The sequence below is a fragment of the Falco naumanni genome, chromosome 2, assembly GCF_017639655.2.
Source record: "Falco naumanni isolate bFalNau1 chromosome 2, bFalNau1.pat, whole genome shotgun sequence".
NCBI lineage: Eukaryota > Metazoa > Chordata > Aves > Falconiformes > Falconidae > Falco > Falco naumanni.
Window position 1 is genome coordinate 37,496,657 of NC_054055.1, and position 11,735 is coordinate 37,508,391.

Below are 11,735 nucleotides of genomic sequence, written 5' to 3' on the forward strand. Positions count from 1 at the left end.
GAAATGGTTGGTATTTCAGTTTCCTAATACACAGTAAATGTTGGGGTTTGTAATTGCTGTATGGAGAAGCTATCTTACATTTTAATCTTCATTTTGTGTCTTTAGCGCCAGTACGAGCTCATGTTAATTGGCTGTGTAGGTAGAGGCAATTTACCACTCTACTGTGTTTTCCCACGGCTACCATTTAGCTCATTTTGAGGGATTTTTTGGGTGTAAAAAGATATGGTGTCCCCTTTACTCTCCTCTTCAATACATTTTGGGGTACACAAAGACAAATAAATTCAATTCCAGTGCTTCTTGTACTTATCCGTTACTTCTACTCTTTGTAAATAATAATCCCATTCTGTTACAGTGTCGTGGTTTAACCCCAGTGGGCAACCAAGCACCACGCAGCCGCTTATTCTCTCCCCCCACCCAGAGGGATGAGGAGGAGAATCAGAAAGGAATGTAAAACTCAAGGGTTGAGAGAAGAACAATTTAAAAGGTAAAGCAAAAGCCACACACACAAGCAAAGCAAAGCAAGGAATTCACTCACCACTTCCCATGGGCAGGCAGGTGCTCAGCCATCCCCAGGAAAGCCGGGCTCCAGCACGTGTAATGGTTACTCGGGAAGACAAACACCATAATGCCGAATGTCCCCATCTTCCTCCTTCTTCCCCTAGTTTATATACTCAGCATGACGTCATATGGTATGGAATAGCTCTTTGGCTAGCTTGGTTCACCTGTCCTGGTTGTGTCTCCTCCAATTTCCCGTGCCCCTCCAGCCCTCTCGCTGGCAGGGCCCAAGAAACTGAAAAGTCCTTGACCTAGTACAAACATGACCCAGCAACAACTAAAACCATCAATGTCCTACCAACATTGTTCTCACATCAGAGCCAAAACACAGTACTGTACTAGCCACCAAGAAGAAAATTAACTCTATCCCAGCTGAAACCAGGACATACAGTTTCAATCACCGAATCCCATAAGGCTGGGCCCTGTGTGTATTATATTGAGCTGCAACGGAATGCTTTGACAGTGCATCAGGTGGGTTTCTTCATAGTTCAAAACTTACTTTCTGTTGTGGATCAAGACCAAATACAAAACCTAGAGCTTAAGCTAGAAGATATGAAATACACTGCATTTCTAAATGTTATTTTCTAACTAAAAGTAAATGCCTGAAAAATGAGGACTATATTTTGCCAGAAAATGAAAGCAAATACATAAAACATTGACTAAAATAACAGAAGATTCCTGAATGCAGTCCATTATGCCCCAAGTCATTCTCTGGGTGAAAAAATGTGCTTCACACTCAAACCATTTATTTTTTATGTCTTGTAATAAGCAAGCTCTAAGCACAGTTCACTGTGTGATAGATTTGCTTCCACAAAGTTTAGCCTCCCTCAGTCCCAACCTGCTGACAGAGTTCCTTTGAGAAAAATATCAGCAAGGGCCAATGACAGAGAGGTCACAACTACTGATATGTTTCATGCATTTTTATATAGAATAATTGCCCTCTGAAAAAGAAGACATCTGCAAATATATAGGAAACTCCCAAGAAAATATTAATTCACTTAGAATAAAGACTGAATGTTGACAGTAACACAGGAGCTCCACCACTTCAGTCAGAATCTAATTCTTAAATCTGTATATGAAAAAGAAAGTTAGAAACTATTATTTAACCAGCAGGTGATTGTGTAAGATTTTTTAGAAGCATACCAACTTATCTAGTGCAGGGAAAAATAAGGCAAATAACTCCCACTGTAAATCTGCATTAACTGATAGTTCGTTTCACTGTCCAACCAAAATTCCTTGCATTGAATGCAAGAGAGAAGATTAACAGAAAGATATCTAATGACACATTATGGGACTGACCCCTGGCCAGTGTGACTAATAAAGCAGTAATTTATTGCAGTTTCTGGAAAACGATCAATTAGACAGAAGCAATACCTGGAACAAAGTTATTGCAGTATTGTTCCACATTTGGTTACTGCAAGACCCTGATAAAGGAATAGCTGTGTCTCAGACACCAGGTATGAATGTCCAGGCTAGTATTCATACAGCATAAAAAAACTCCCCCTGAAATCCCAGCAAATGATCTTTCATATAACAAAGTATACACCTGTTTATTAATAAACCACTGGGCACTTTTTGCTGACCTTCTGCTGTTGCCTCTCAGCTCTGGTGCATGTTTTTTTTCCAACATCTGAGGAGTAATGTGCATTACAGCACTCTCTGTATACTCCCATCTGTGAAGGGCAGTTTGCTAGCATGGCAGTTAACTCATGTTTGTCTATTTTGATAAATAATTGAAGCCCAGAAATTACCAGCTGAAATTGAGATCGTATGACCAGATGTAGTGGTTTGCTAACATCTACTTCTGAGCTACTTATTTCTCCCTGTCAGAATGACTAACTCAGGCACAGGTGTAGGTGGACTTCTAAACTTAAGAGTAACATTCAGTCCTCGGTACCCAAAGAGTTATGTTATGAAAAACAGCATAAACAGCACTATGAGAGGGGAAACAGTATAAACAACTTAATCTTGGAGTCAGGAGTATGACAGAAGTCTCTGAAGCCAGGAATTTAGTGTCCTGCTTTAGTGCCCTGATTACTTAATTTACCACATGACTTGTGTTATGTTGTAAAGAAAATAAGATTGTTTAAACATAAATATATGTATATATACACAGATAATGTGTATGATAATATGACAGACGTGTACACACACACATACATTTTTTAAAGTAGAGACCTCTCTGTAATAGCTATTGTTACAGCAGGTACCCAAAAACTGGGATCTGGCCAAACATTTCCTATTACCATGTAAACTTAAGCCATGAGGCTTGTACTGCAGGACTGAAGTAAAGAGGAGGACGTACAACTTACTACAAGATAACTAGTAGTCACATGGAGCCTTTCTCAGTTTTTAGTGGGAAGACATGAAGAGAAAGCAGGAGCATTCAGGAGGAAACCAGATTTTAGATATATTGACTCATGAAATAGACAAACACTAACAGTTCCTGGGTTATCCTAGTAATAGGCACCAGAATAGTGTCATTGTCAGATTATTTTCATTAAAAGGATAATTCATTATATAATTGTTACCTCTGCTGAAATCTTCTTGTTCACGGTGACTTAACCAACCTAACTACTCATAAAAATGTCTTAAACTTAGACAGCTTCTAGACATCTATCTAAATTATGGCAATGTAATCCCACCTATGGCTGGAATCCTGGCTTTGCAGAAAACAGATAAACAGGTACTTCCAGAATTAAGCTTTTCTTAGCTATCTTAAGACAGCTGCAATGAGCCATGTATTTTATATTCTTATTTATAGAAAAAGTTGAGCAACTAGTTTAGTCAAAGTACTCAGCTACTAGATGTTGCACTAATGTTATACTTAATTTATTTTTTATCCCTGGCTTCTATTATTTTATCTGCTCCTACACAAAAGAAACATTATACTGTTCTTTCATTTAGACTCAGTGAAGGCAGTTCACATATCAACTGTAACCAGGTTTGTGATTGATGGCAGCCATTAATATCCTCTAACAGAACTATATACACAGATACATGCACGTGATACATTTAGGTTCATTAATCAAAGTGGTTCAAGGAGAGTGCTTTTTTATCTGGTTTTCATAAAACAATTAATTGATGTAAATTTACCTTCTGTTCTGCACCATGTGGCTTTGAAGGTTCATAAGATTCAATACTGGCACTCAATAATGAAAGTTAATTTCACAATTCCATCATCTATAACTGGAGGTTGTATACTCATGAACCTAACTCTACAGTTTTCCTGTGGTTTGTTGTTTTTTGGGTTTTTTTTAATAATTAATGTGGAACAAATCTTACCCTTTCAAAGAATCAGAGAATGATAGAATCATAGAATTGTTTAGGTTGGAAAAGAATCTTGAGATCAAGTCGGCACCACTAACGTAGCACTGTCAAGTCCATCACTAAACCATGTTCCTAAGCACCACACCTACATGTTTTATAACACCACCAGGGATGGTGATGCCACCACCTCCCTGAGCAGCCTGTTCCAGCCCTTAACAACCTTTTCAGTGAAGAATTTTTTCCTGATGTTCAATCTAAACCTCCCCTGGTGATACTTGAAGCCATTTCCTCTTGTCATGTCACTTGTTATCTGGAAGAAGAGACTGACCCCCACCTGCCTACATCCTCCTTTCAGGTAGCTGTCAAGAACAATAATGTCCTTCCTGAGACTCTTTTTATCCAGGCTAAACAACCCCAGCTCCCTCAGCTGCTCCTCATAAGACTCGTGCTCCAGACCCCTCACCAGCTTCATTGCCCTTCTCTGGACACGCTGCAGCACCTCAACATCTGTCTTGTAGCGACGGCCCCAAAACTGAACACAGTATTTGAGGTGAGGCCTCAGCAGTGCCGAGTCCAGGGGGACAATCACTTCCCTAGTCCTGCTGGCCACGCTGTTTCTGATACAAGCCAGGATGCTGTTGGCCTCCTCAGCCACCTGGGCACACTGCTGGCTCATGTTCAGCCGGCTGTTGACCAACACTCCCAGGTCCTTTTCTGCCAGGCAGCTTCCCAGCCACTCTTCCCCAAGCCTGTAGCGCTGCCTGGGGTTGCTGTGACCCAAGTGCAGGACCTGGCAATTCTCCTTGGGGAACCTCATACAATTGGCCTCAGCCCATCAGTCCAGCCTGCCCAGATCCCTCTGCAGAGCATTCCTGCCCTCAAACAGATCAACACTCCCCCACAGCTTGGTGTCATCTGCAATCTTACTGAGGGTGCACTCAATCCCCTTGTCCAGACCATTGATAAAGACATTGAACAGGACTGGCCTCAGTACTGAGCCCTGGGGAACACACTTGTGACCAGCCAATTACAATTGGATGTAACTCCATTCACCAACACTCTTTGGGCTCAGCCATCCAGCCAGTCTGTCAACAAACAAAGAGTACACCCATCCAATCTACGACCAGCCAGTTTCTCTAGGAGAATGCTGGAGATTAGAAAGTTAGAGACATGAGTTTTAAATGTTTGTGCCCCATCTGCTTTGTATTCTAGCTTTTACATTCAGTACATACTGCCTGATAGTCTGTCAGGGAGTTTATATACAGCATAGGTGTATAAAAATCCACATATGCTGCACAATTCACTTCTGTCCTTCAAGCCTATTCAATCTTTTGACTAGTCATGGTTGTGTAATTAACTCTTTTTTACCTTTGGAGAACATTTCTTCACCTTTTTATGCTCCACCAATGTACCTCCCCAAAAGATGTGTAAAACAGGGAAGACACAAATATGGCATGTCAGGAATAAGATATGGTGATTCTGTGTCAGAAGAGACACAGAAAACAATTTTAAATCTATTAGCTGTGATAAGCAAAAAGCAAAACAGTCTGGCAGGAAACTTAATCCAGTGTTATCCAGTACAGATCCACAGTTAGTAAGCTGATAGAGAAAAGAGAACCAGCATCAGTTACTACACAGAAGTTCCACTCTCTCAGCCTGAGACAAAGTATGATATAAGGGGGTTAGGCAAGTTACCATTTAATATAAAAAAAAGCACAGCAGTTAAATACTTGGGAAAATACTTCCATGGTGATCCCAAATTTTTTTGCAGGGCATTCTGTACATGTATTTTTCTTGTGCAAGTCTGTTAAAGTTCAAGAGAGACCACTCATTTATTTCTGCAATGTATTTATTCATAACAATTTCTGGCCTCATTATATGCACCTCCAAGGCAAAGACAATGTTACAAACGTATCTTTCCTTTAAAAACTTTCATAAATGGAGATAACAGAATAAACAAAAGTGCACCGACATTTGTTTTGTAAAGCTTCTCAGAAATGAGAAGGAATGGATCACATAGAATTACCTACTCTTTAGGGCATCAGTGTGAGTAATGTAAGATATAAATTAATCTCTTCCATTCTGTTTGTCCTTTTCTGATCTGGGACTTCTATTTATGGTTCTGCTTTTAAAATTATTTCTTTACAGCCACGTAATAGAGTATTTTTGGGTGATGGTCTTTTTTTCCTGTTTTTTTTGTTTTGGTTTGGGTTGGGTTTTGGGTGGGTTTTTTTAGTAAAATGCAACAGTAATTAAAAGGTCTAGAGTTGACCCTTCACTGAGGGGAGAGATCAAGTATTAAAATTTGAAATTTTTTACAAAGCACAATTTTTATATGAGCTATGATGTTTATTCTAAGTAACTTACTGATTAAAACAAAGGTGAAGAGGGAAGCTGCGTGCACAATAGTTAGCTGTCCCCCCTAAAGTTCTTATAAAAATGAGACACTCTATTTAATTATTTTTAATGAAACAAACTAATTATTTAAAAAAAAAATGTTATTATCTGATCCTAGCAGTCACTGTTTGGAGGAGCCTAATTCATCAATCGTTGTCCAACTTCACACTTTTGTGACACTGACCAGAATTTCAGAGTGACTGTGACCTGGTACTCTTGTAATTTGATATAAAGTTTATTTCAGAGAAGCCAATGACACCTTGTCCTATGATGAAGTCTCTACAGAGGAGGGCCAGTCCTGAAGTCTTAAATTAAATGAAAAAGCTTGTGCAGCAATTTTCAAACTAGTTGTTATGAGAAGAACTGGCTGGTTACAGCTTTTAGCCTTCAACTCATCTACCCTGCAGGTTGCCTAGAACTGAAAACTTCAGGTAGAATTGCTTTCCACTTAGACTTCTATTGAATTAGCAGAAGGTGATGCTCCCTCTCACAGCCACCTTCTCCCCTGGCATCACTCCAGAAGATGTGCTTTACCAAGCTCTCCTGGAAATGAACTTCTAGGTGTATGGATGAATCCCTAGATGGCCCCCCTGAAGACAAGTCTTTAAGTGGTTATCCCTCTTCTTGCTTCCCCAAGCCCACCACAGTTTGCCAGGTCTTTTTAGATTTTTTGGCCTTTATCCATGGCAAGGGTTTCCTTACTGTGTCTTGACTCAGTTGCATTTGTGCCTCCCTGGAAGACATGTGATTTATTCCATATGCACTTTCTCTGTTGTAAATATCCTGAAGAGCCATACCAGCTACTCAGCTTGTGCATCCCTTCCCTCTCCAGATGTAGACCAAGTGACGTTAGCTTATGCCGATGCAGCTGGAGAATAATTTCCAATTGTGGTGGTATTGCCATAGATTCCCTGATGTCTCTTGAAGTTCTTCTATTAATCATTGCGGTACTATTTTTTAGAAACTCAGTAACAAACTCAAGTTTGATGTCTTTAAGTATATGGGGAACATAAGGATGTGTGGACACCTGGAATGAAAGGACATCTGGTTTGTGAGAATGTATGACTAACAGATACTCAACATAAACACTACCCGCACCTCCACTCCTCCCCCACCAACAAAACCAAAAGACAGGAAAAGTAGTAAATTAACCACCCAGATACATAAATTTAGAAACATGAACAGGAGATAATGGAGGAATCACAAGGACTAGGACTGTCAGGTCACTCACTGATTGACAGGCTACTGAGAGACTCTACTAGAACTTTGTAACTGATGAGGGAGGGTAACAAGATTATCATGGGTCTCATGGGAAAGAACAAACCTACAATGGGGTATTTTATGGGATTAGGGGATTGTGAAAAACTTATGGAATGCTTTAAGGGGATTGTGGGAATATACAGAAGTTGTTCCAGGGTGTTTAAGAAAAGGGCTAAGGTTGGGGAAAGGGAGGGATCAAAGTGTGACACCTACAAGCATGGAAAGATGAAGAAGTGATTGACACTTCTGATCAAACCCTGCATCTGATCATTTATCTCATTTTTAAATCCCGTACATTACTAATTTCTGTGTGATCCTGCCATCTGTTCTCCATGTGATGTGTGTTGGGGGATGATCTGCTAGTGAACATCAAGTTTGAATAGCCAGTGTGCCACTCGCATCTGACCAGAACCTGAGGTCTGAGCATACGACTGGGAATGGGTCCCAGGGTCTGGGCATGGATGTCAAACTTAAAAGCCCATGCTAGTATCTGAGGAGGTTTTGTGAATCTAGAGTGAGGATACATGATTCACTGGTTAGCTTCAAACCACACAGAGCAGGAGGAAGCCTGCATTGTCTGCGCTCAGGGTGTATGTAAGCACTGCTGGTGTTCGTGTGCTGGAAAAGGCCATGCTGCCTTTGTTTTGGCATGTGTGGCCAGCCACGTGCCAGCTGTGCTTGTATCTTTGGGACACGCATACCACTTTCTGTTGGCAGCACCTGGAAATGAGAACAGCAGCAAGCAGACCGAGAGAGGAAATCTCCTGGGTCTACGAGTCCTAATTCAGCCTGTCCTTAGCAAAGCCCTCTCTATCTCATTCATGTGAAGGTTATCTGCAAAATATGTCACAGTGCCACTTACTCAAGGAAGGGCAATAACTTCTTTCTAAAGATAACTGACCTAATCCCTCAAGTGCTCGGGAACAGGCCAGCCAAAATAATCACCTGTTTGAAGTTCCTTTTTTGAAGACAAGGATTTCCTTTATTTCTCCTGTCTGGTCTATTCCATGACAGAGTAACTCAAATGAATCCCTAAAGAAAGTTCTTTCCAAGTATCATCCTGGTGTCTCCTCAACAAAGTAAATATATGGTGGTATTTGAGAGTTATGGAGGAGGGCTATAAAAATATTTGTTAAACATCTATTAACATAGTTTTCCCAACATTTTAACTCAATAGTTTTACCTCTGGTTCACAAAGGATCAAATTATCTAAATCACATAGTAACAAAAACATTCTCAGAGGATTTATTAAGCTTTATATTGGCATTTGACTTCTAATGAATACCAAGATTTTCCAATATAGAGAAAACAAAATTATTTTAGTTGCCCTGTCGCTAGGCTTTGCTGTCACAGTTCACCCTCTAATACCTTCTGGTTTCTGCAGAACACGTAATCACATTGTAATTTCCAGAGTGCCAAATGTGAACATGAGTGTACCTATGCATCAACTAATATAACCCCCCAAAACACATCTGTTTTTACATTTCACCTTAACAATATGATCAGGTTAACAATATATTTAAAGTTAATGAATTGATTATTTTAGACTAAGCAAGAAGCACAATCACGCATTTTACTGTGCAAATAAATAACTGCTTGCTGTCAGTGCCCTTGTATTGCTGTTTGCACCTCCAAATTAGTCTTGAACATTTATTAATAAGATCTCAAGGAATGTTTCCATTGATGGTTTCTAAAACTGACTGGTAGTCTAAGGAATTGAAAAGTCTTGCAGAAGAGTATTTTTATTCATTCAATATATATGTGCTTATAATCTGATACGGCAGAAATCTCAGCAACTTAACAGCATTATATGGCAATTTCCCCAATAACCAGAACTATATGTTAGTGTTTGCCTAACAGTATTCCTTAATCTGGATAAATACAGAAAGACTTTGCATAATGACAATAACAGTGTGAGACTGACAGCTGAATTCTTGGTTTGGTGAAGATAAGAGAAGCCACAAGTAAAAGTATGCAAACTGTACCACAAATTCATGTTCCACAAACATTTCATGGCTTAGTATTATACAAAGAACTTGCCAAAAAGGCTGAATTATATTTTTTGTTGTATAATACAGACAAGAAATTACAAAGTCAATTTACATTTGACCTAACAATATGGTCAAGTTAACAACAGTTTTAAAGTTAATGAACCAGTTATTTTCAGAGTAATCAAGAAGCACGCACACTCATTTTACTCATTTTCAAGAAATGTTTTCTTTCGTCTGAGTGAACCGTGCTATTCCTGTTATTCCTGAGCGTAAAGCGACAGACCAGCTTTCGTATTGGCAAGTGCATTTTGCAGCCGCGATTTTTTTATGGAGCAATTAAATTATTGTGAATCACCAACATCACATGTCATGCAAATATGCTGCAGAAGTGACACAGGTACTTGTTCCTGTGAGCAAATCTGATAACCGGATAATGCTCCTGCAGAATTGTAGCCATGTTCGAGGCGGCTGTATTCAAATCTGTCAGATAAATTGCTGCATCCCAACGTGTCAACATATTCCAGGCATTATGCAGCACACACACAAAATGTGTCAACGCCAACTAGAAGCGGACTCCAAGGATGCGGAACTCCAGGCCGCGAGCCGGCCGCCCCCGCGCTGCCCCCACCCCCCCCCCACCACCATCCCCCACCCCCCCACCACCACCACCCCCCACCCCCCCCTACCACCACCCCCCCACCCCCCCCCTACCACCACCCCCCACCCCCCCCTGCCTCCCTCAGTGCCCGGCCCGGGCCGGTGCCGCCCAACTCGGCGGCCGCGGAACCAACCGCCGCCCGGAGCCCGACGCCGGCCGGTGCCCGGGAGCGGCCCCGCTGTCCCGGGGGACACGTCCCGCCACCGCCGGCCGCCTCCACCGCCCGGGCACGGCCGCCGCGTGCGACCCCCGGCACCGCGTGCCCAGGCGGGGCGCGTGCGCGCGATACGAGCCGTCGTCCGGGAAGCGGCTCCCGCGCGCCCCGTCAGAGACCGCGCGGTCGCCCGGCCCGGGGCGCGACGCGGAGCCCCCCGGCACCGGCGGGCGGGGAGCTGCGGGCCCGCGGGGCGCCGCTGGGCCCGGGGTGGCGGCTGGCGCTCGCCCCCGCGCCCCGGCCGCCGGCTGGGCTCCCCCCGCGCTGGGCTCCCGCCGCGCTGCCCGCCCCGCCCCCTCCTACCGCTGCTCCCTTGCGGACGCTCCGCTCCCAGAAACTTCCCCGATCGGCGCCGTCTGACCGCGTGTGCGTCTCCCCCCGCTCCGGGTGTCACACCGACCCCCGGCGGGGCCGTCCCGGGCCGGAACGAGAGAGGACAATGTGGTTTTGTACAAATGTAGCATTGCTCTCTCATAGGCAACACTGTCCCACCCAGGAGTTCCTCATTAAATATGTCCCAAAAAAGGGTATCGGTGGAGAGGTATCTGTGGTGACTAAGCAAGGAAAATTGTTGGGGGATGTGAAATCACACATAGGGCTCGGTTTAAATCTTAACAATGGACAGTCATTCTGCATAAAGTTTCTGCCTAGGCTACCACCCACAGCTCACTTGTAGCTGACTACCATCATCTGTTTGTTGGAGGCTGCCTGCTTCAGTCCCTGATTCTGAGGACACTTTATTCAAAATAAACGGGTTACTTTAAAATGTGTAAATAGCAAATCTTTATTTCCGGTCATTTTGACGTTGCAAATTACAGAGTACTTGTAACAGCACTTCTGTAAGGAGATCTAATGGGGAGAATAATCTTGGACAGAAGGACAAGGGACAGCAGGACTAAACTGGCAATGTCAAACTTTGCTGTTAATAGAGCCACAAAGAGGCTGTTTAGCCGCAGGACAGATGTACCAATGCAAGTATGCAACACCAAAGGTGGGAAAGTAATACTAGATGTGACAGGTTAGGACATAAACATCAGTAGCAATGCAGTCCAGAGATCAGTAGTGATATAAAGCTGAATAATGAGACTCAGAGGCAGGTTCATTAAGAGTTCCAGTATTTTCACCAGAATCCATATTCCCTTTCTATGAGCAGATACCTCATTATCAGATACAGCCAGCTCAGCAAGATGTCAAGGGTGAAGAAAGTCATTGCTGTGTTTTAGTGTGGGAGTGACAGCCATAGGTTTAACTGTACCAGATGGGCAAACCTGTAGCATCTGAACAGTTTCAAGTGTGGATCTGTTGCAGAAACTGTGATGTGAATGGCTGCGGGCAAGCTCTCCTGGTGGAAAGCCTTCTGGATCTACACCAGAAGTGAGGAAATGAGCCA

General features: G+C 42.6%; 1 long non-coding RNA gene across 2 annotated transcripts in view; it reads right to left on the reverse strand.

Moving 5' to 3' along the window:
* The window catches only part of LOC121084052, a 334,007-nt gene extending 323,218 nt beyond the window's left edge, over positions 1-10,789 (reverse strand). For both annotated transcript variants that reach the window (XR_005826562.1, XR_005826561.1), the window contains exon 1: positions 10,649-10,789. This is a non-coding gene — a long non-coding RNA (uncharacterized LOC121084052). The remainder of the gene's footprint in view (positions 1-10,648) is intronic.
* Positions 10,790-11,735: the final 946 nt, after the last annotated feature.